Here is a 24,723-nt window from a genome sequence, read left to right as displayed (position 1 = left end):
CAAAGCCAAGCTGTTGGTATATGCAGTTGTTAAAAGAAAGAAAAAAAAACGCCATTGCGGTGACGGTCCTGGAGCGTCACTGCAATGGACCAATCACGCTGTTGTGACGCCATGCCGGTGCGACTCTGGGGAAAAAAGACGGTTGTGGGTTAGCTGTCGCCTGTCGGCTAAGGTAAGTGTTAGATTAAGGTTAGGGTCCCGGTTCGGTTGCGGTCATGGATGTATTATAGTAGAACTGGATACGGCGCCGCCGCTCAGCCTTGCAGCCAATAGTGTCCAGTGGCCACTCGCGGTATTGCAGCGAAAAATCCCCTTCGGCCCCAAAAAGCATTTTCCCCATAGACCACCGTTGTAAAAGAGACGCCTGTATAACCGTTGACAGGACACCGGCAGCTTTAATCATGGCCGATTATTACTCTTTGTGTTGTATATTTTTAAGCCATGGGGTTTTGATCTTTTTAAATATTTTCCAAAGCCCAGAAAAATATATTTTTTTTCCTGCATGACGGCACGCTACGAGCCGTTCTCATAGCCTAGAGGCACGATGGGAGTGACACTACTGCGCATATTCAGTGGGTCACATGTACCCGGAAGTAACCCGGAAGCCAGAAACTTTTTCGGCGTATGCGCCAGGCGAGCAATTCGAATGAACAGGCGCCATTTTTAGATCCGGTATCCATTAATTACGATGTCGTAGACACAACACCAACACGGCGATATCAGATCGTGCCGAAAAGTGTTTGGCAGGAAATGCTCTCAGGAAAAAAAAAAAGGGGGGGAAAAAGAGGTTGCGCATCTCCTCTCATTAGCCATATCGAGCCTTAATTTCCTGCTGCTATGTAATTATAGCATTCCAAAAATACCTCTGAAACTTTCTCACTTCCATCAACAGGTCCTTTTAGCGTGGACATTGATATACAAACACAATGTCTCTCCACAGAATTGTTTCATCTGGAACAACTGTAATATTGTTTATAAGAACAAAACATTGTTTTTGGACAGATGGTTTAACAATGGTCTTGTTTTAGTTGGTCAATTGTTCAAAAAAGATGGGCTGCTATATAATTACTCTGAATTTCTAATGAGATATAATGTACCAGTAACGCCTAGAGAATTTTCGGTGGTATTTGATGCTATCCCTTCTGGTTTGTGCATGTTATTCAGGTCCTCTGGCAGCTCTCCTCTCATATCATTCAACCCTCCTGATGTGTCACAGTCTCCCCTTGGTACTGTCTGCTTCTCATCATGTAAACTTCTGAACTCCAGAATAAGAGCCATGTTTCAGGATAGCCTAGTTTCCGTCCCACCAGCAACATTTTTTTGGAACAACTTTGTGAACGATGTTGAATGGAAGAAAGTTTGGTCGTTACCCCAAAGATTTTTTTTTAACAAACAAGTCAAAGAGATTTCATTTAAATTGCTACACAAATTCTACCCTGCAAAACAATATTTATCAACGTTTAAAAATGATCCAGATGTTGAATGTTCTTTTTGCCAAATGCATCCTGAAACATGTGTCCACTTGTTCTGGTCATGTCAGTTCACTTATCAATTCTGGAGAGACTTCCACAAGTTTATCGCTGATTTTGTCTTTTCTGATTTTCACCTTTACTATAAGAATGTTATTTTTGGTTTTCATAATTTAAATCACAAAGATGGTGATGCATTCTGTTTTATAAATATGCTTTTATTTTTAGCCAAGTTTCATATACATAAATGTAAATTATCCAACAGAAAGCCTCAACTCTTTGCACTTAAAAAAGAAGTGGAACAATATATAAGGACAATCTCTACTTCAAAAAACACAAAGGCTTTAAAAACTATCAACATTTGCAAATCTCTGAATCTGTTTACATAAAATGTGATCTCACCTTTATTTACTTATTTTTTTCTGTTATTTATGTTTTACAATTTACTTTCTCTTTTGTGTATTTGTTTTTTATCTTCTATCTATTGTTTTTGTGGTGTCTCGTGTGTCTATTTTGCTCTGTTTGAATGTATTTGAAGTATCAATAAAGTAAGAAAAAAAATGAGCCGTATCGAGTGCACAGACGCCTCATTTGTGTCAAGCAGAAACAGTTGACAACTATCTCTATATGAACAAGAACTGTCAGACACACACACGCACGCACTTTAAACAAATGGTGTGTGCAAGTGTGTATGTGCCACGCATCCACGCTTATAGACGTTTTGAGTGTGTACATGCTTATGCCTGTGTGTGTGTGTACGCGTGTGTGTGTGCGCGTTTGCGTGCGTGCGCATACATTTGTGTGCGCTTGCGCGCCTGTTGCCCACAGCCGGGTGGAGACAGAGGCGCTGCGACGTACGAGTCCCTCAGTTCGTTGCCCGCAGGGATGAGGATCGATAGCTCCTTATAAAGGGGCTTAGCTAACTAATTAGATAAGTTCAGGGCTGTGCATTTCAAACAGCTCGACGGTGCCCAGTGACCAAAAGAATGGTGGATTTATAAACAGCAGCCGGGGGTTACCATGGCAAAACATACCAAAAAAAAAAAAAAAACCCCTCTCATGTGTGCGGTGCATGCTACACCGCCTCACAGCATGCGTCCAGAACGCAAGGATGCAACAAGCATGTTTATGCACGTGCCTGTTATCCTCGCTTGCAGCATCGAAGTCACTGGGCCGGGTGCGCGTTGTGCCTGCTAGTAAAGCGTGTTGATACGTATCAGTCTGGATTAGCTGGGGCCTGCTGACGTGAGTGAAAAGTTAAGCGTGTAACATCAAAAAACTAAACGCTGGAAAATAGATACTAAGAGGTTACGAGACAGGAATTACAATGGAGGCCAATCTAGGCGTCGCCGAGCGGAGCAGCGTTTCAGCGCACGCCACCCGGCATGCTAATGAATCATTACGCGGGGAGGCTGCAATGTATGCCAGCGTTTTACTGTTTGTTTGGCTCGGCCTGACACGGAAACATGGGGGGGGGGCCCGGGGGGCGGGGGGGGGCCGGGGGGGGCCCCGCGCCCGCTTGTATTTTAGCCATTCTGAGCGGAAGTGAACGAGGAGACTCGTGGCCCCGCGCGTTAAGACGCATTAATCATAATGTTGTTAAGTGTGGCAGAATTTACGAGGCGGAGCTGAAGACATCGGCGGCGGTCCTCTTTCCTCCGCGAATTAGAAGATGATTTAGGCTTTATGTGACACAGTGCATCCATAAGGACCTGTATATTTTTCATTTATGGCGTCATTTTTTCCTTCTCTCTCTCCCCGGTATTATTTTAAGGGATGTTTGGCATTTTTAAATGCGCTGTAAGATGGCCCGACTGTAAAAGTCATTGACGCCAACAATAAGTGGTTTATCTGACATACCAAGGCCAGTAACTTTTTTGGTTATCAAGTGTAGTTCTTCTAGGCAGTTTGTCACGTCTAAAGAGGGACAAGAGTTTCACAGAATGCATACACTAGAAAAAAGGATGTTTGGTTTGACAGATTTGCCATTGCCGGCCTGTCACACTGGATGATAAAGCAGAGAATGGACATAAAACGTCTTAAGTTTCTGGGCTTAAACTGCAAATACACCACTGACGATAAATCTATCAACCCCCGTGATCCATTGCTGCTCTGAGATCTCCTGCAAATGGAGGTCGCCATTAGTCTTGTACCTTTCCAGGCACATACTGGCTCAAGACGTGACCAGTAATTACTGTCAGAAGATATTAGGGGGACTTAAGACTGGATTTGTTTCCTTGAGACTGTATGGGCAGTATTGATTACGTACACACAATTAAACATGAAATGGCGGCGTCTGGGTAGCGTGGCGGTCTATTCCGTTGCCTACCAACACGGGGATCGCCGGTTCGAATCCCCGCTTTACCTCCGGCTTGGTCGGGCGTCCCTGCAGACTCAATTGGCCGTGTCTGCGGGTGGGAAGCCGGGCGTGGGTATGTGTCCTGGTCGCTGCACTAGCGCCTCCTCTGGTCGGTCAGGGCGCCTGTTCAGCAGGTGGGGGGAATAGCGTGATCTTCCCACTCGCTACGTCCGACCCGGTGAAACTCCTCACTGTCAGGTGAAAAGAAGCGGCTGGCGACTCCACATGTATCGGAGGAGGCAGGTGGTAGTCTGCAGCCCTCCCCGGATCGGCAGAGCCGGGTGGAGCAGAGACCGGGACGGCTCGGAAAGAAAAAAAAAAATCATTATTTAATAACACGGACATTTTGTAATAACCTGCCACATTTAGTGACACACAGCTTGGACACAACATGTAATACATTTCCCCGCATTTTGTAAAGAGTTACTGCATATTGCGGTGGTTATTACACAATGCAGGAGTTGCACTTTTTTATGATGGACATGTAATAATATGGGGCGTTACGTAATAACCAAACAAAATGGATGTCCTCATCTGTACACCTTATATATTTAAAGAGATACCTGCATCGAAACCCGCCTTGTCCTGTGGTTAATCGATGTCAGGAGTGTGGACGAGACAAAGGGCAGCCCCTAAAGTCACATTTATGGCCAGACGAGAGGTATCGACGGCCGAGTAACTGATTTCCAGTTGGCGAAAATGTGGCAACTTGCCGCGTCACGAATTACAATTAGCATAGAGGGCGTGTCCGTAGCGCGACGCGATAAAAGCGGGGACGCCCCCTTTTGGCTGGAAGGAATATGACTGTATTGGCTGAGCAACATGTTGGTGAGGCGGGTAAGTCAGCTTCCACTGAGAAAGAGGAGTCGTCTTCCACATCCTCAACCTCAAAGCTGCTGTCGGTGGTCTCGTCGCTCGCCATTTTTTAAATTATTATTATTATTTTCTTTTTTTGTAAAGTGACGACAGAGCAGGGAGGGGGCTGTCACCAGTGAATTCCTCGTTTTCCCACGTCAAGCAGCAAGCTGTTTAGCCCACCCAGCCACACCCACACGACCACCCTGAATTTCAGTAGCCAATGGCTATGAGATGATAAAACCACACCCACCTTTCGGTTGTAATTCAACCCACCCGTGTTAAAATGTGCTCAGAAACAGCATGAAAGTATCCCTCTAACAATTAAACTAAATGAAACTCCCCAAATATGAAATCAGACCGGCGTTATCGTTGACTCTGATCTTAATCCAAATAGCCACACAACAGCAGTAACAATATCAGCTCTTTATCGTCTTATGAATAAAGCCAAACTCAAGGACTTCATATCAGAAACCAACCCGGGAAAAACTCATTCACACTTTTACTTCCAGCAAGGCTGAGGCTCTCCAAAAAAGAGCACCAAAAAGCTTCAGTTTATTCAAAATGCAGCTGCTGGAGTTCTTACAGGGACCAAAAGGTTAGGCCACTTTGCCCCGATTCTCAAGTCACTACACTGGCTTCCCGTCTGCCACAGAATTAAATATAAGTCAATGCTGCTTCTTTATAAATCAATACATGGAGTGGGATCAAATATATTACAGACATATTTAAGGACTACACTCCTGCAAGCCCTCGCGGGTCAAGTGGGAGAGGGCTGCTGGTAGGCCCCGGGGCCAAACCTGCTGAGGCAACTTTTAGCCACTATACTGCAAACTGAAACACACTCTGTCGCTCTCCAAAGAAGCCCAGTCCTCGACACTTTTCAACCAGGACTCAAAACCACATGGTTCATGGATGCTTTTAGTTGAGTTATTTGAGTTCTTTTAACAAAAAAAGAAGGTTAAACTTATTGAAAGCTCAAACCTTTATGCTAATAACCATGTGCTGGTTAGCAACGACATCACTAGCTAACCTAGCAAACAACATTGGTCAGAAAGTTTCTGACAGGGGAATTTCCTTTTCCTCCGCTGTTTAAAATCATAGGAATGTATTCATAGGGATACTTCACAGATTTTTATAAATTTCCACGTTTATTGACTCATTTATGCCAGCAGCTAACCAACATGTACCCTGGCTCTGCCGAATGACGGAAGCTAAGCAGGTGTGGGCGTGGCTAGTACTTTGGATGGGAGACCTCCCGGGAAAATGAGTTGCTGCTGGAAGTGGTGTTGGTGGGCCAGTAGGGGGCAGTCTTCCCCCTGGTCCTAATAAAACAACAAAAATCCCAATGCCCCAGTGCAGGGACACTGTGCTGTAGGACAGTGTTTCCCAACCCAGTCCTCAAGGAACACCTATCCTGCAGATTTTCTGTGCAACCCTGAATAGGTACCTGTTTGTAGTTATTCAACCAATCAGCGATGAATTATGTCAGATGTTGCACACCTTGCATAATTAAGTGCTGTGAGATGATTGGTTGAGTAAGTACAAGCAGGGCTACCTATGCAGGGTTACAATGAAAATCTGCAGGATAGGTGCTCCTTGAGGACTGGGTTGGGAAATGCTGCTGTAGGAGATGCCGTCCTTGGGATGAGACGTTAAACCGAGGTCCCGACTCACTGTGGTCATTACAGATCCCATGGAACTTATTGTAAAGAGTAGTGGGTTCCCCGGTGTCCCAGCAAAATTCCTGACCTGGCTCTCTCTCCATCTGGCCACCTAATCATCCCCCCACGTAATTGGCTCAATGATGCCTCCCTCGCCACCTCAAGCTGATGTGTGGTGAGCATTCTGGCGCAAAATAGCTGCCGTGCATCACCCAGGTGGTGCCACACATTGGTGGTGGTTGAAGTGAGTTACCCCCTTCAACGTGAAGTGCTTTGAGCATCTAGATAAAGTGCTACATAAATTTAAGCCATTATAAGCTATGTTGCTGACATGTTTTTTGTAAGTTCTAGCATTTTAGGGAAAATTAGCAATAGCTTCCAGGCCTGTTAGAACGTATTGCATACATTTAATTAAACAATGTGACGATAAGGGAAATTAATAATAATAATACAATCAACATTCTTGATGCTGTCTGTTATACCCCTCCGCTTTGTTTACAATGGCTGGTTAAATGACCACCTTATTCACAAAACAGAAAACACTAGGTGAACAGAACACATTTCCACAATGGTAATATCCAAGTTACCACATATTACAACTTATTCAGCATGAGCATCATCACGCAGTATATATCTAATGGAACTTTTTGATATATATTCAATTAAATTTCCTACTTATTGTTTCGACAGATCTGCAAATAACCATTATTGTGATTTGCACCCTCTGGGTCTTACGTATGGCATATGGACAACAGCAATCGACGTGTGAACTAAAGGGAAGGTTCAGTGTTCCTGGAGTCGAACGTGTGAGAACACAACAACATGCTGTAGTGGGGCGGTGGGGGGGGCGAGATCTCTACTCTCGAAGCCAGGATGGACAGGCATCACTGTGTGCTGGGAGACCAGTGGGTCTGAAGTCTAGAATTGATGGCGTGTTAAAAGAAAATGTCTGAATGACACCCAGGGATCAGGTGCAAGGAAGCCGGATCAGGTGACTAAACGAGCAGTACTCTGGAATTAGGGAAAGAAAGGTTCGAAGAATCCCGGACAGCTCCAACTGCTACCAAATCCACGAGGCTAGATTTGAAAATAAATCCATTCCGAGGCCCATTAGGGCCAAAAAAAAGCACAGGCCCGGCATCAGATTGACCTCCATGATATGGGTGAAATGGAGGATTAAACATGGCCGTTTTGCATACTCACTGTAGGTGATGTCGTTAGCTGAGTGACGTGGCTGAGACCACGAGAGGTCCAGATAGCTCAGAGGTTGCAGAACATCATGATGATATCTATTCTGCACATGGCCCACCCCAAGTTTTGCAGCATGATCAAACGGGGGAATTTAAAGGAGTGCTGTGAAGGCTGATGGGATCAATGCAAGTCAGAATAACTGACAGTTCACCGTAACATCCCCTATAGCCAAGGAAAGGTAGAGAGGACCCATAGAGTGCTAAGGGGGGGGGGGAAGACCATCTATGATCTTGTGAAGTTTCAGCAAAGAGGGGTTAACTGGGTTAAGCATTAGCCAGCTTATTCCAGAGTGCTAAATGAAGACCCCCAAGGAAGTTTTAAACTGGATGTCTCCATTTGAAGTATGCTACGGGAGAGAAGGGAAAAGGGTAATACATCCCTTGGCAGGGTCTCAATCCAGTGTCAGTACAGAATCTGAACAATCCACAGACTAATTTACCCTCCCCGAACAGCGACTCGGAGAGAAACGAAGCGTTCAATGTTCCCATTCCCTTCTCCAAACCGCTTATCTTGCTCGGGGTCACGGGGATGCTGGAACCCATTCCAGCAGCCGGGCGGCGGGCGGGGAGAGACCCCGGACAGGCCGCCAGGCCATCACAGGGCCCTCACACACACACACACACACACACACAGACACATTCACACCTTGGGACAATTTAATACATCTGAAGAGAAACGAAGCAGACTGAGAAAAAGGGTACCGAAACCCACTGAGCACGGTAGTCAGTGGATGATCCAGCAGGCATCTAAACAAAATCCACCATCTGTGTATCATGTTAATGATGCTGTTCTGCTCAAGATGAAACATGCTGCCCACTGCGTTTCAACACACTATCTGGTATTGCCTGGCAGAATCGTGAAACGAAACGCAAAACTTTCAAAATACACAGTTCAGTTTGGGGTTCCTTGTGACCCCAACATGCGAGAGAAACGGTTCGTTGTGTCTGACGGGACAAGTGCGGCACCACAGCAAGAAAACAAATGAGTTCATAAGCTTCAAAGTCTGTGCAACCATTACATCCACTTTTGATGCAGTGCACTCAGGAAAACAGACTGAAGGACTATAAATCTTTGCAGATGAGTGTTCGGCTTGACCCAGCACCGGATGGGAAGTGCCAGTTCCCTGCCGTGGCCCATCAGCTGGCCACACCCGGCATGTTCAGATCAGCATCGTCTCGAAGGGATCTCAGGTCTCATCAGTGTGCTGGAAGTGGAACTTTTGTCACATCAGGGTTTCCATCAGTGCCGGCTGTCAGCCGGATGGTCGGACATTAAAACATTTCCAGCTAGGCGTCCGGGTGGCGTGGCGGTCTACGCCGTTGCCTACCAACACGGGGATCCCGGTTCAAATCCCCGTGTTACCTCCGGCTTGGTCGGGCGTCCCTACTGACATAATTGGCCGCGTCTGCGAGTGGGAAGCTGGATGTGGGTATGTGTCCTGGTCGCTGCACTAGCGCCTCCTCTGGTCGGTCGGGGCGCCTGCTCAGGGGGGGTAGGGGGAACTGGGGGGGGGATAGCATGATCCTCCTACGCGCTACGTCCCTCTGGCGAAACTCCTCACTGTCAGGTGAAAAGAAGCGGCTGGTGACTCCACATGTATCGGATGAGTCATGTGGTGGTCTGCAGCCCTCCCCGGATTGGCAGAGGGGCTCGAGCAGCAACCGGGGCATCTCAGAAGAGCGGGGTAATTGGCCGGATACAATTGGGGGAAAAGGGGGGGGGATCATCATCAGTCCCGTAACCTAAGGAGGTCGTAGGAGCACAGCTGATACCTCAACAAGTCTCTTCCCCCGTTCATGGTAGTTGAGTTTGGTTGAGTCATCATTGTGTGTCAGTAGGGGGGCACCTGGTGGTCCCGATCTCCTCTCCAGGTATGGCTGGCCGTTGGTTCACAGAGGAACTCATCCGCCCTTTGACGGGGTTTGTTTTTAGTCCTGCTGGGTGTCCACCCACCCTCCTCACAACAACCCAAGGGTTGAAGTGGAGGTGCCGGTTTAGTCGCCGACGACCCAACGGTTGCAGTTTAACGTCGTAAAAATCCCCCCCCCCCAAAAAAAATCCATCGGACTACTTTCTTACTATTTTTTTTGTCTTCATAGTGAGTTGCTTCTCGCCCTACTGATGCTGTATGGCGCCTTGCATCCGGCTGAGCGGAGCCTACGTCATGAAAAGCGAAAGCTGCCACTCACTGCTTGTCTGTGCGCATGCGTCTGCCCGTGGGCAGGGCAGGTAACGAGGCCGCAGATTTGCGGGGTTTACCAGTTTAAGCACAAATTGTTTTCTGCTTCTTCCCGGCAAACCAAACAGACACAGGGCTTTTTTGTTATTGTGAGCCGCTTCCCACGCCGATTTAGTGACGTGGCGTGTTTCAGAGCTCGTTTGTCTTGCCCGTCTGCTCCACACTGCTCCCCCCGTCAGTCACGCTCTCAGATGTGTCCTCTCGCTGGGGAGTTTATACCGACTGGAGAGTCCTCCTTATTCTGAAGGAGTCAAGGTGCAGGATTCCCGGGTTTGAGTTACTACATTTGATTGACAGCACGGGCCTTCCGTGAACGCCTGTGATTCAACAGCGCAGACCACGCGGGGAAATCCCCTCGAGCCATTCGGAAATGCACCGGGGATTAGCCGCGCTGTCCATAGTTTAGCCTAATTTATGAAAATTCCAAAAATTGGTGGAACAGACTTGCTGCGAGCCAATCGCCCAACAAAAGTCAGGACTGGGGATCCGGTCAACGTGCCTCAGGAGACAAGAGGAAGAAGCGGTGCTGAAAGCTGGGTTCACATTACGGGGGGGGGGGGAGGGGGGGGCCCAGCTTTGAGACACTTAGGGGGCGCTCAGAAACACTGTCCAGTTTTGCATCACAGCTTACAGATTTTTATTTTTCTGCACATTAGGGTCCCTGAAATGAATAATAATTGTACAAATATGCCATTGTTGCGTTTATTCGCTCGTTACGTTCCCATTCCCAGACATTTGGTCTCCGCTATAATAAACCTGATGCCGCGTCTGTTGCTGCTGCAGCCACCCATGCATGGCGACGCAGGGGATTTACTGCGTTGACGTCGCCACTTGACCCTCTTTCTTCCTCCTCACTGAGCTGGCTAGCTGACAAGTTGTCCTGTGGTCACTGCTGATGTCAAGTAAGAATCAGGGGATTACTTGCTGGAGCTGTGCGTTTGGGAGGACAGGCCCTGTGTACTACTGACCTTTTCTTGTTAGGACTGTTATGTGATTCTGTTCCCTAACTGCGATGCAACTGGCCTGTGCTGTTTTTATGGGATTGGCCTGCATGATGTAGGATAGGCTATCCTGTAATATAGGCAATGTGCGGTGTGTGCGCTGTGCACCTGCATCCTGTATGCTGTATCTTGTGTGGTACAGGTTGTCATTTTATTTAGGCCGGTGGTGTTTCCGTTTTACTTTTGCAAGGTGTTGAGCAAACGTGTGATGGGTACTGTATTATGCTGCATTAGCTGCCTCCAGCATGTTTAGAAGAAAGACAGACAGAAAGCCACTTTATTTCATCATTGTATAGGTTGGAGTGAAATGTGTTGTCTACACGGGCGTCCGGGTGGCCTAGCAGTCTATTCTGTTACCTACCAACACGGGGATCGCTGGTTTGAATCCCTGTGTTACCTCCGGCTTGGTCGGGCGTCCCTACAGACCCAGTTGGCCGTGTCAGCGGGTGGGAAGCCCGATGGGGGTATGTGTCCTGGTCGCCGCACTAGCGCCTCCCCTGATCAGTCGGGGCACCTGTTCGGGGGGGGGGGCTGGGGGGAATAGCGTTATCCTCCCACGCGCTACATCTTCCTGGAGAAACTCCTCACAGTCAGGTGAAAAGAAGCGGCTGGCGACTCCACATGTATCAGAGGAGGCACGTGGTAGTCTGCAGCCCTCCCCGGATCGGCGGCGGGGGATAGTTGGCCAAGTGCAATTGGGGAGAAAAGGGGGGAGGATGTTTTCTGCGTTTAACAAATCTTATTTTATAGGAGCAGTGGGCAGCTGCAGCACCCGGGGACCCACTCCAGCTCTTCTTTCCTGTTGCCTTGCTCAGGGGCACAGACAGGAGATTAAACTCCAACATGCATGTCTTTTTGGTGGTGGGAGGAAATCCATGCAGACACGGGGAGAACACGCAAGCTCCACACAGAAAGGACCTGGGACGGTCTGGGGTTCAAACCCAGGACCCTCTCGCTGAAAGGCAACAGTGCTGACCAGCGGGCCACCAGGACACCCAGTGGTGAGTGGCCGCTTTTCGATGCAGTAGGCGTTTGCGGGTTTGTTGTGTGTAGAGTGTGGCTGTTGTTTTGCTAACCCATGTGTTGTGTAAGACCGACAGTTGAGGCTGTGGACATGTTGCGATGGTCTCATGTGATGTAACCCGGGTCTGGTCCGCGTCATTGTGAGGAGTGTTGTTGTTGTTGCTCGAGTGATGTAAACACATTACAGCGGTGAACTGTTTTCCTGACTCTGGGTATGAGGTGGGGTGTCAGCGACAGTATTAACCGTATGTAGTAACGGTAGCAGCAACCCCGCAACTACCGTAGTAGCGCGCCAGAAAATAGGGCTCCCCCGCAGGCCACTGGGGAATTCGAACCCTGGTTCAAAGCAACACATATCAGATCAAAATAAAGACTAGGAGTTAATTAACGAGTAGTGGAGAAGAGGTAGGAATGAATGAGTGTGTACTTCCTCCTACACCTTTTTGAACGTGTAATATTTAATTAGTGTTTTTTTGTGAGAATTTGTTTAGTGAGTTTGCTGTATAGGTTTATTGTTCATTTCATTTTATTATTGCTATTGTTATTAGAGCTAGGGGTGAATGAGGGCCTTGTGTACTTGGTTGAGGACTTTTTAACTGAACGCCCACAAAGGTTCTGTGTAAAAGGGGCAGTTTCTGAGGTTGTTTTAAACACAGGGGCATTTTATCACTGTGATTAATTTCTGTGTACACCAACGAGATGACACTGCAGGCCAGCCATTTTCTTTGACCCCCCCCCCCTTTTCTCCCCAATTGTGTCCAGCCATTTACCCCACTCTTCCGAGCAGTCCCGGTCGCTGCTCCACCCCCTCTGCCGATCCAGGGAGGGCTGCAGACTACCACCTGCCTCCTCCCATACATGTGGAGTCGCCTGTTGCTTCTTTTCACCTGACAGTGAGGAGTTTCACCAGGGGGACGTACTGCGTGGGAGGATCACGCTATTCCCCCCAGTTCCCCATCCACCCCCCGAACAGGTGCCCCGACCGACCAGGGGAGCTAGTGCAGCAACCAGGACACATTCACATCCGGCTTCCCACCCGCAGACACGGCCAATTGTGTCTGTAGGGACGCCCGACCAAGCCGGAGGTAACACGGGGATTCGAACCGGTGATCCCCATGTTGGTAGGCAACGGAATAGACCGCCACGCTACCCGGACGCCCCAGGACAGCGATTCTAAGCTATTCAGATATGCTGATGACATGGCTCTAGTTGGTCTTTTTTATAAGGATGAGTATTACTCTTCCTCCGTGATTACTTAGCCCAGATTTCCAAGCTGGAACGCTGTGGAAATCTCGCTTCCTGCTAATCAGTGCTGGGGAAACGAAGGAGCTCGTTTTAAACCGTACAGACCCACCCCTATTGCTTACACTTTGTGACCAATCTGTGGAAACTGTCAACTGTTTCAAGTATCTGGGCACACACATGGATGACAAGTTGAATGTCACTGACAATGTTGAGTCTATATGTAAGAAAGCCCGTCAGAGACTGGGTTTTTAATTAGGAAATTGATGGGGTTTGGGGTCAGTCGTAACATTTTGGAAAAAGAGCATGCCAGCCTGATAGACTATTCTTGTGTTTAATATCTCTGTCTGGTATGGACATTTGATACTAGCATAAAAACAACAAGCTGGCCAGGATCGCCAGAATGGCAGGGAAGATTGTAGGCCATCAATAAAAGTCAGTGGGTGACCTTTACAGTACAGCTGCACATAGGAAAGATTTGTCCCATCACTGGTGACAATAGACAGCCCGCCCATACTGAGTCTGAGTCGCTCCCCCCAGGACGACGCTACAGAGGACCCCCGGCAAACTAAAAGATCTATAAGGGATCTTTTGTTCCTAGTGCAATAAAAGTGCAATAAATGTGACGAACAAACTGCATTAATCTGCACTCGTCTGCACTGAATGTGTGCTGTACACTGTGTCTGTTGTATTAATTGTTGTACAATTAATTATGTGTGATGTGATTTGCTGTATTGATGTGACATGATGTTTTACTGTGTCAGGTGAGAGCAAATGTGATTTGCCGGTCTCAGCTGAATAATAAAGTTGTATTCTATTCTATTCTAAATTTTAAAAAACAAAAAGGGATACAGCCTTAAAAATGTGTGATAGACTTTAGCTCATGTTGTTGAGCCGGAGCACCCCCCCCCCAGGCCCCAGCTGGCTACTAAAACCCTGCACAATGTTGATGGGAAAGACTGGGATGCATACTTGGATAGTACGGGTATGAGTATGGGACCTATGACGATCACACAACACGACAAAGGGCTGCTGAGATTTTCAGTGTTCAGTTTCTCCCCGTCGCCACACCTGGCGTGGATGCTTCTTCTATTATATCTCTAACACATACTGTGAGAGTTCGCCGTTTGTTGGCCCTGGCACACATTGCTGAGGGGCAGGGAGTGCGTTACTTAGGTCTGGGAGGGTCGGTCTCCTCGTTCGCTGAAAACACCCCGGAAGCTGAGAGAGAAAGGATGTATCAACGATATGAATCAGACCAAGAAGACGAACACGAGGAACTCCCGCTGGACAAAACCACAGGCCGCGAACCCCCTCGCTGACGGACCCCGAGATGATGCCTTGATAGATGGACCTCCGGATAACGATGGAGATGGAAAACATGACATGCCCACCCTGCCTTGGATTGCTGTTATTTGCTGTGCAGTTGACCCTTGACGCAGACACGTCGGTGCTTGGGGAATTCTAGCAAGTTTCTCATCTTTTTCGAGACCTTGCGTCAGCGCTCCGGCCTCAAATCTACCTCGGGGAGAGTTTAGCAGAGAGCCTTGACTCGGATTACGACGATGACAGTGTCATTAGTATGATGAGGCTCTGCAAATCTGCTGGACACGGTGGTGGTCTCGCAGTGAGACTAAGGGAGCTGTTCAGCAAAAACAGCAAGCGGATGATGGCCTGTGTCCTGCTTAAGTATGTGGGCGATGGTCCATTTAAAATGACGGAGGTTTTTTTGGAAGAGATAGCATTGTCTTGTGTTTCGCACTGTAGATAGATGTTCTTGGTTAAGTGTGTGTAGTTTAGGTGCAGTTTAGTAGTTTGCAGATAGTGTGCTGTTAGGCGATGTGTGTGTCGAACATGTACATAAGCTACGGCCAGCTTATGCTGGAGGGGAGTAATTCTTTCTACTTGATAGTTTCTGCAAGTTTAAACTGAAGTGTTGGCATGTTGGAAATCCACTGCAAGTCAGTGTGTTGTTAGGCTATATGCCGCGGTTGTTTTTGACTTCATTATTTAAACACTTAAACAAAATTAAGGACTTAATAGTCTAAATGGTCATCCACGGTGGTGTTTACCGCTACAGTATGGTACACGCTCTGTGCCTAAACAAGCCGTCACCGGGCTCTGAGAGAATAAAGAGTTTGGAAGAGTTACTGATCCATACTGGTCTTCTGTTGTGCCACCATTTGTTGTCTCTTTCTGGGAAATTTACATATTCCTGACATCTTAACAGAACTTACCAGTACTTAGATGTTTGTGTCAGTGTAGCACTCGGAGTCGTGCAGTTTCTATGTCTCTATGAACTCTCAAATACAGCAGCTATTAAACTAAGGAATACAGGGGGCGTCTGGGTGGCATGGCGGTCTATTCCGTTGCCTACCAACACGGGGATCACTGGTTCGAATCCCCGTGTTACCTCCGGCTTGGTCAGGCGTCTCTACAGACACAATTGGCCGTGTCTGCGGGTGGGAAGCCGGATGTAGGTATGTGTCCTGGTCACTGCACTAGCGCCTCCTCCGGTCAGTCAGGGCACATGTTTGGGGGAAGGGGAAGCTGGGGAGAATAGCGTGATCCTCCCATGTGCTACGTCCCCCTGGCAAAACTCACTGTCAGGTGAAAAGAAGCAGCTGGCGACTCCACAGGTATGGGAGGAGGCGTGTGGTAGTCTGCAGCCCTCCTCGGACTGACAGAGGGGCTGGAGCAGCGACCGGGACGGCTCGGAAGAGTGGGGTGATTGGCCATGTACAACTGGGGAGAAAAGGGGGGAAACCCCCCCCCCAAAACAAGCTAAGGAATATAATGACACTTCATTGTAGTTCTGACCAATGAACAATACTACTAATATACTGAATACTTTTAATCTTTTTAAAGTGAATTTGGAGTCGGTATGATTCATGTTAGAATGCATAAAATAAACATTGTTGTTACAATGTCATAACAACATTTATGACCAAAGACACCCATTTCGGTTGGTTATTACACAAGGCACCGTTTTACTACATTGTTATCACATGAGAAAAAGTGCAACTCCCGTGTTGTGTAATAACCTACACAATATGTAATAATTTATCGCGCACTGTGGGGAAACTCATTACATATTGCGTTCAGGCTGTTTATTACAGAACGTGTTACCGAGCGTTATTACATCATGGTGCTGAGGTGGAAGCCTCTAACACTGCAAATAAAAAAACTTTCAAATGCGCCTAGTGTTTTTTTTTTTTGGTTTTTAAGGTCAAAGGAGTGATAGTAGTGACCAATATATACCGGGGTGGAGGACAGCCCCGGCCCCGCTAACAGGCCGTGTTGAGGGAGGCGTGGCATTATGGGGCAACGCTTCCCCACCGCCCCTCTCTTGTTTGTTTGCGGATTCAATAGCGAGTGACCTGTCACGGTGTGCTTTCTGCAGACATTACCGGTCCTCTACAAAGCTCCCCGGCCTCACTGATAAAAAGAAAAAAATACATACAGAGACACAAAGGGGCCCGGGCTTCCTCCCCAGCCGAGCCCACTTCTTCGTTAAGATGCCCTGCGGAGAGTCAGAGAAGACGCAGAATATGACCGTGCGGTATTTGGGTTTTCACAAAACTGAAAGAGGAAAAAAAAAAGTAGAATCAGACAATTTCATTAAAAGAAAGTGTTTAACCGACACTGAAATGAAAGTGCTGGTGGTTCAGCCAGAAAAACAAGCCCCCTGTGAAATGGGATCCCCTCCCAAAGCCTCTGCCTTCTCTCATCAAACCGCTGTTGAGAGATCCTGGAGATATGAAGAAACTGAATGGCTCAGGTTGCCTGCGAGGATTAATGGCTTTGAAACGACAGCTAGGCTTAATAGACCTCTGAGGCAGGAGGTGCTTCACCTACGATGAGGGAGAACCCTTTGCCCCTTCTGCCCTCCTCTTGAACTGCTCCTCCCCAAAACCCCCTTTGACCTTTTTTATCTGGGATCAACCTCATCGAAGTCTCTCTGACCCGAAAGCCCTCCGGCACCTCCTGCAACCTCCGGCTCTTTCATGTCATGTCCGGATCTTCTGAATCTGTTGACTTCCTTAAACCCCGGCGCTTCTCGAAGACCTTTGAACTGTCAAAATTTCATTCTCTCCCCATTCTTGAATTATTCCCTCAACCTACAAAACCTGAACCAGCTCCCCCTAAAAATAACCTGTCCATCACGAATTTACTTTAAATCTTACTTATGAACACCAACGTTACTCCTGGCAATTCTTTTTTTTTGGGGGGGGGGGGATTTCCCCCTTTTTCTCACCAATTGTACTTGGCCAATTACCCCGATCTCTGCTCCACCCCCTCTGCTGATCCGGGGCGGGCTGCGGACTACCACATGCCTCCTCCGATACATGTGGAGTCGCCAGCTGCTTCTTTTCACCTGACAGTCAGGAGTTTCGCCGGGGCAACGTAGCACGTGGGAGGATCACGCTATTCCCCCCAGTTCCCCCTCCGACCAGAGGAGGCGCTAGTACAGCGACCAGCACACATACCAACATCCGGCTTCCCACCCGCAGACACAGCCAATTGTGTCTGTAGGGACACCCGACCAAGCCGGAGGGAACAAGGGGTCTCGATCCGGCGATCCCCAGTCCTGGCAGTTCTAACCGTTTACCTCAACTTTAGCGAAAGACTTTCTCAACTCCTTTTCTACAGCCACTTGACGTAAGCAATTAACTTGACCCTCTGTGCTAAGGATGCAAGGTACTGAAGTTTCTGATGATATCTGATAACTAAGCATCTTCATGGTAATTTTTGGCAACACAGACACAGACAATTTTTATTTCAGTCCAATGCCACCGTGTTTCTACCAGTGGAGTTCATTTACAGTGCCCTCCGCTAACACTGGCAGCCTTAGTAAATATGTGCAACAGTGGCTATGAAAACACATCTTTGCTGTTTATCCTCTTGATCTTTCACTTGAAATATTAAGTAAAATCTGACCTCTAATTGAAGTAAAATGACCGAAAATTTTAATTTTAAAATAAATCTCTCTCAAAATCATGCACCACAATTAATATTGAATATTAATTAGTGTTTCTCCTTTGTTATAAAAAAAGCCAGAGAAGCCCCGGATGTCTGCTGTCAGGGTTATTTTACTGGGCCATTCAGATTCCCTTTAACTCGACTGGATGTCACTTCTCTCCAACAACAGAGTATGAGGCTGTTTAGACCCGGCATTAACATGCGTCTTGAATACGGATGAGCCTCTGTGGCGACCCCTAACGGCAGCAGCTGAAAGTAGTAGTAGTAGGTTAACGTGTGTCTTGAGTGATCCGATCACAAGTGGACCGCTCCAAGTACGTCCGTTCACACCTGCCATGAGAATGTGTCTCCACATGCGTCTCGAGTTGTGATCGGCTCTCACTTTGCCACACTATATGCAAATAAACACGGGCGTCCGGGAAGTGTAGCGGTCTATTCTGTTGTCTACCAACACGGGTCGCCAGTTCGAATCCCCGTGTTACCTCCGGCTTGGTCGGGCGTCCCTATATAATTGGCTGTGTCTGTGGGCGGGAAGCCCAATGTGGGTATGTGTCCTGGTCGCTGCACTAGCGCCTCCCCTGGTCGGTTGGGGTACCTGTTCAGGGGGGAGGGGGAACTGGGGGAATAGCGTGATCCTCCCACGTGCTATGTCCTTCTGGCGAAACTCCTCACTGTCAGGTGAAAAGAAGCGGCTGGCGACTCCACATGTATCGGAGGAAGCACGTGGTAGTCTGCAGCCCTCCCCGGATTGGCAGAGGGGGTGGAGCAGCGAGCGGGATGGGTCGGAAGGGTGGGGTAATTGCCCAAGTACAATTGGGGAGGAAAAAAGGAAACGGCTATAAGAATAGCTAAATGGTTGAAAATGTGCATTTCTACTATCAGGGCAATTATTACGAAGCGTAAAGCAACTGGAGATATTAAGACTCTACCTGGAAGAGGACATGGGTCGAAACTGACCCCACACAGAGTGAGGAGGAGGGTTCGAGTGGCCAAAGAATCTCCCAGGATCACAGTTGGAGAGTTGCAGACGTGAGTTGTGCCTTTGTTTCATAAAATCTCAGAAACTACGATCAGACACCACCTACACAAGCACAAGATGTTTGGGAGGGTTTTCAGAGACAAAGCCTTTGCTGCCATCAAACAACAAACTCAAGCGCCGACAGTTTGCCAAACATTACTGGAACTTTCCATGGGACCGGCTTCTATGGTCAGACGGGATCAAAATAGAGCTTTCTGGCAACACACATCAGAGGTGGGCTTGGCGTAGACAGAAAGATCGCCGAGCAGGACAGTCCCTCATCCCCACAGTGAAGTATGGTGGCGCATGTTTGATGCTGTGGAGTTTGCTTTCCAAAGGCCCCGGACAACTTGTTAGGACATGTGGTATCATGGACTCCATCAAGTACCAGCAGATATCAAATCAAAACCTGGCTGCCTCTGCCAGGAAGCTTAAACTGGGCCATGGCTGGATTTTCCAGCAGGACAATCATCCAAAGCACACCTCAGAATCAACACACAAATGGTTCAGACCACAGAATCCAGGTTCTGCCGTGGCCATCCCAGCCCCCACATCTAAACCCCATAGAAAACCCGTGGGCTGAGCGGAGAGTCCACAAGCGAGGACCTAAGAATCTGCGGGATCTGGAGAGATTCTGTATGGAGGAATGGTGTCAGGTGCCTTGCCATGTGTTCTCCAACCTCACTACACATCATAGGAGAAGACTCAGACCTGTGATCTTGGCAGAGGGAGGCTGCACAAAGTAGCAAATGAAGGGGCGCCAACAATTGTGGCACAGGTTTTTCAGAAAAAAAAACCCAAATATTTGTTTCACGACAAGAACTTACTTTTTGTTTTAATCACTTCACTTCAATGACAGGTTAACATTGTGTTAATATTTTGAGTGAAAGCTCGAGAGGATAAACAAGAAAAACATGTTGTCCCTTTCCCTCATTTATGCCAACATTAACGAAGGCCGCTGTGTTATTATAATGTACCTGTGATGCTCGGTGGAGATGTGGACTCCTAAAAAAAAATCACTGCTTTATTTCCACCTGTCCTGATTTATTACTAAACACTACACTGTTCCCAAGTGCTTGTTATGAATGAGCACTAATTACTCTGAGAAAACAAGTCAACTTTATTTTGGCATCATATTGTTAAATGTCTTTCATTTTGCATTTTGTTCGACAACAAGTGGATCCTTGAAAGTTTCCCTGTGAAATACTGAGCATCACACCGCTGCTTCAAGCGACAATTTGTTGTGTTAAAAAACAAGGACCTGCATTTCTTTGTACGCTGTAGCGCCACCTGTCTTTCCACCAACGCCTGTCACCGCCATCGACCTACAATATGGAGTCATCGGTGCAACCACATCAGGCATGCTTTTGATATCTGTCCCGATACGATTCACGCGTGTTTTTTTTACCCCCCCCCCTTTCCCCCCCAATTGTATCCGGCCATTTACCCCACTTGTCCGAGCCGTCCCGGTCGCTGCTCCGCCCCCTCTGCTAATCCGGGGAGGGCTGCAGACTACCACACGCCTCCTCCTCCTCCGATACATGTGGAGTCGCCAGCCGCTTCTTTTCACCTGACAGTGAGGAGTTTCATCAGGAGGACGCAGCACTTGGGAGGATCACGCTATCCCCCCCCCCCAGATCCCCCTCCCTCTCCGAACAGGCACCCCGACCGACCGGAGGAGGCGCTAGTGCAGCGACCAGGACACATACCCACATCCGGCTTCCCACCCGCAGACACGGCCAATTGTGTCTGTAGGGACGCCCGACCAAGCCGGAGGTAACACGGGGATTCGAACCGGCGATCCCCCGTGTTGGTAGGCAACGGAATAGACCGCCACGCCACCCCGACGCCCACTACTCACAAATGCTTAAGTAGGTATTGGCTGATACCAGTAAGCTGCCCAATTCAGCGCGCGTCTCCAGCTCCTACATTTTGCAAACCCAATTTCTCCATGTGGAGCTCCCTCCTTTTTAACCCCTGCTCCCGCCTTTTCGCTTAACTCGGTCAGCCGTCTCCTCCGTGTCCCTCATCGCCGGTCCACCGGGGCAGGCGCTGGCTGCTGTGCTGCTGACGTCACAGGCCGTCACGGGGAATCAGCAGATGGGGGGAGGCGTGATCGTTACCTGGAAGCCCCGGAAGAGCCCGACCGCCAGTGGCATTTGGTTGTTCAGCTGTCAGTCCGCTGTCAAAGCGCCATCGATCTACCGTCATTCCCCCCCTCCACCTGTAAATTGCCTCCTTGATCTAATCCACGTCAATTCTAACGCTAAAATCAACCGCTTGTCTTCATCACGAGCGCGCGCGCGCCTTGTAACATTTGTGGCACGATCGGTATTTCTGGTTATCGTTTGTGTTGCTCCTAAAATGGACGTGTCAAAAAAAAAATTAAAAAAAAACGCTGCGCCATACCAGACATGAGAAAATACCCTAATCACGAGGGAATTTAAATGATATCTGCTTGGACACGCAAAAAATACTACGACTAAGAATCCCACTGTTTCATAAAGTAAAATATAAAATAAAAACCAGTTTCAAAATTATGCTCCCTCAAATATTTCAGACCAACTATGCTGAGAAATCCTAGGTAACAGTTTCTCGTTATCATTGATTTCACGGTAAGATCGTGTGTCACGACATCGCAATATCCAAATTCCATCCCAATACAACACCGTTGCCTTGTACTGGTCCGTACTACGTCATCATAGGAGGGTTTAGCTCAGCAGCAGAGCCCGAACGTGCTGCCGACGCTCCAAGTAACCTTGTGACGTCACTCCGCTGGGGAAACGACGACGTGTACCCACGTGCGACGATCACATGATGCCAATTCAAAACGTGACCAGACACGAGGCTGTCCGGAAGCCCATAATGCACCTCTGTCTCTCCTCCGCTCCTTCATCCCCAACGCCAGCCCCGTCGTCTTCTTCCCCAGGCAACCGACAAGTGTCCACAGGGTGACGGGCCTCAGACAGCCCTCAGCTGGGCTTCCAACATGGCCGTCGCACGTGGCAAACGGATCAACCTGCAGCAGACTCAACGCATGCCTGTCTCTCCTGTGCACATCGCAATCTGTCTTCACCTCTGTCTGTCTGTCAGTCAACCTGTCTCTCTTTCTGTCTTGTCAATCAGTCTGTCTCTCTCTCTCTCTGTCTCTCACTTTCTATCTCTCTCTGCCTCTCTGGCTCTGTCCCTCTGTCTCTCTGTGTCTGTCTCCCTCTCTCTGTCTGTCTGTCTGTCTGTCTCTCTCTCTTTCTGTCTCTCTCTCACTCTGTCTGTCTCTCTGTCTCTACCTGTCTGTCTTTCTTTCTCTCACTCTGTCTGTCTCTCTTTCTCTGTCTGTCTGTCTGTCTGTCTGTCTCAGGCGGGGCCTGTCCTAATTTTTGTCAGCGCTCTCCCAGGCTAACGTGAACATGTCACCCAGCTCACAGACCACCGACTCCCTGGTTTTCAACAGACCCGCCTCGTCCGTTACTCCACGTGACAACAGCGCGTCCGCAGTTGGGAAACACTCGAAAGTGCTGCAGCCAATAAAGCGCGCGTCACTTGCTGAGACCCGAGTGCAGGTGCAACCGCGGTTCAGGACCCCCACCCCGTCCGGCGCTAAGCCACGTGTTGCTGTGGCGCGGTGCAGTGGCAAGGTGGCGCTGTGTAAGCCTGTGATGGAGGCACCGCTGCCCGCGGTTTTATTCCCCTGCTCAACACACGTTCATATATGATCATACATGACATGACTTATATGGAAATATGGTGACATTTACAGCCTCTGAGGTGTCTCGTGAAATGCATATAATTGGATTAAGGTCAATGTGACAGTAAAACACTGGAGGTGGGTGGGTGGGGGACTGGAGGGGGGTGGGGGTGGGGGGAGTTGTGCTCACCTGAACTGAAAATAAGAAGAGGACGAGGCAGATCTCCAAAGCAGGAGATGGCAGCCATCTTAGCGCATGATCTGATTTCCCTTGCAACAAAGCCATTAATCATCCTCACTGCACCGTTTCCTGTGTGTCCACCAATGGCTGCCCCGGATTTTTAATTAGGGATATCTGAGCATTTGTGTTTTCACTTTAAACTCTTTAATTAAAAACGATGAAATGTCGGCGCACACTCGAAGCTCCCGGCGGATATAATTGTGGAGACGAGGGCTGACATTTTAGTAGTCCACGCTGCCTACACCGGAGCCGCTTCTGGTAGGACCCCACTTCGCTGCCGTCACCATCAGGAGGCAGTGATGCATACTTGATTAACTGCCTATTAGGCTGCTCGCCTCTGGCTTCCCTACCAGGACAACACATACAATCACCACACATTTCCATGATGATAGTTCAGTAGTTCAAAACCTGCAGCATATGTATTCTCACATTTCCACCCAGATTATATCAATCAATCAATCAATCAAGTTGCATTTTATATAGCAATTTTCTAGCTGCAACAGCCACTCGAAACACTTTACTAAACCATTATACTGTACTTTTTTTACATTTACTTATGTATTATTTTTATCTATATATTTTATATATATGCAATTTTATATATATTACAATTATATATATATATATACTATATTTATTATGTTTTATATTATATATATGTGTATATATATTTATATATTTTTCTAATAATCATCATCATTCCATTTATATAGTGCTTTTGTAGACACCCAAAGCGCTTCACATTGAAGAGGGTTTATTATACATTATTTACTCATTTATTGTATATTGTTTATTTAGTTTACATTGACTTTACATTTACATTATACGCTATATTATAAACCATTATACATAAATAAAAAAAACAAAACATCTGAGGTCAAATTGTGCACTAAGAACTAGGTAAGGCGAGGGTCTGCAGTGCAGAGGTCCAGGCTGTCTCGTCTCATGAGACCCTGCCTGCAGATTATGATCAGCTAAAGGGAAAACAAGCCATCAGCTGTTGTGGATCCTAATTGTAGTGTTATTTCATATTTGGCATCTCATTCATTCATTCATTTGAAACACAAAGACTTCACGTGTTTAAAGAATCAATTCAAACATGCACGAGTGATATGGTGTCCCTGCAGACACACACACACACACACACACACACACACACACACACACACACACACACACACACACACACACACACGTATATATATAATATAATGAAACGCTATTTTACGTGTATTTATCTATTCATTGCATTGCTTTTGAGCATTGCATCGGCCTTTTACGTGCAGCCGTCAGAGTGTATTGTGTGTGTATTGTGTGTGTGTGTGTGTGTGTTTGTGTGCGCACGCGTGCGCGTGCGCACACACAGAATTCACAGAAGGCGCGAGGGGGGGGGTGAACAGCAGAGCGACGTGTTCCCCCCTAATTACCGCTGCATCTAAACGGCGCATGCCTGCAATTAGGGCGCGAGGATTTGACAGGCGGTTTTCACCTGTGTTGTGAAACGCAGCCCGAAATTCATTTCCCCCCCAATCAGATAAAACTTCAAAACATTACAAGGCTGCAATATCCTCCGGGCCAAGCCGAGATAGGGATCCGGCAAAAGGTTCCAGCTATCCCCCTTTCCCCCCCCCCTCCCTCCCTCCCGGGAGAAAATAAGTGCACGCTTAAATAGATAAATAAATAAATAAATAAA

This window comes from Lampris incognitus, chromosome 20, assembly GCF_029633865.1.
Source record: "Lampris incognitus isolate fLamInc1 chromosome 20, fLamInc1.hap2, whole genome shotgun sequence".
In the NCBI taxonomy this organism is placed as follows: domain Eukaryota; kingdom Metazoa; phylum Chordata; class Actinopteri; order Lampriformes; family Lampridae; genus Lampris; species Lampris incognitus.
The sequence above is the reverse complement of the archived record's forward strand: the minus strand, read 5'-3'. Positions refer to the sequence as shown.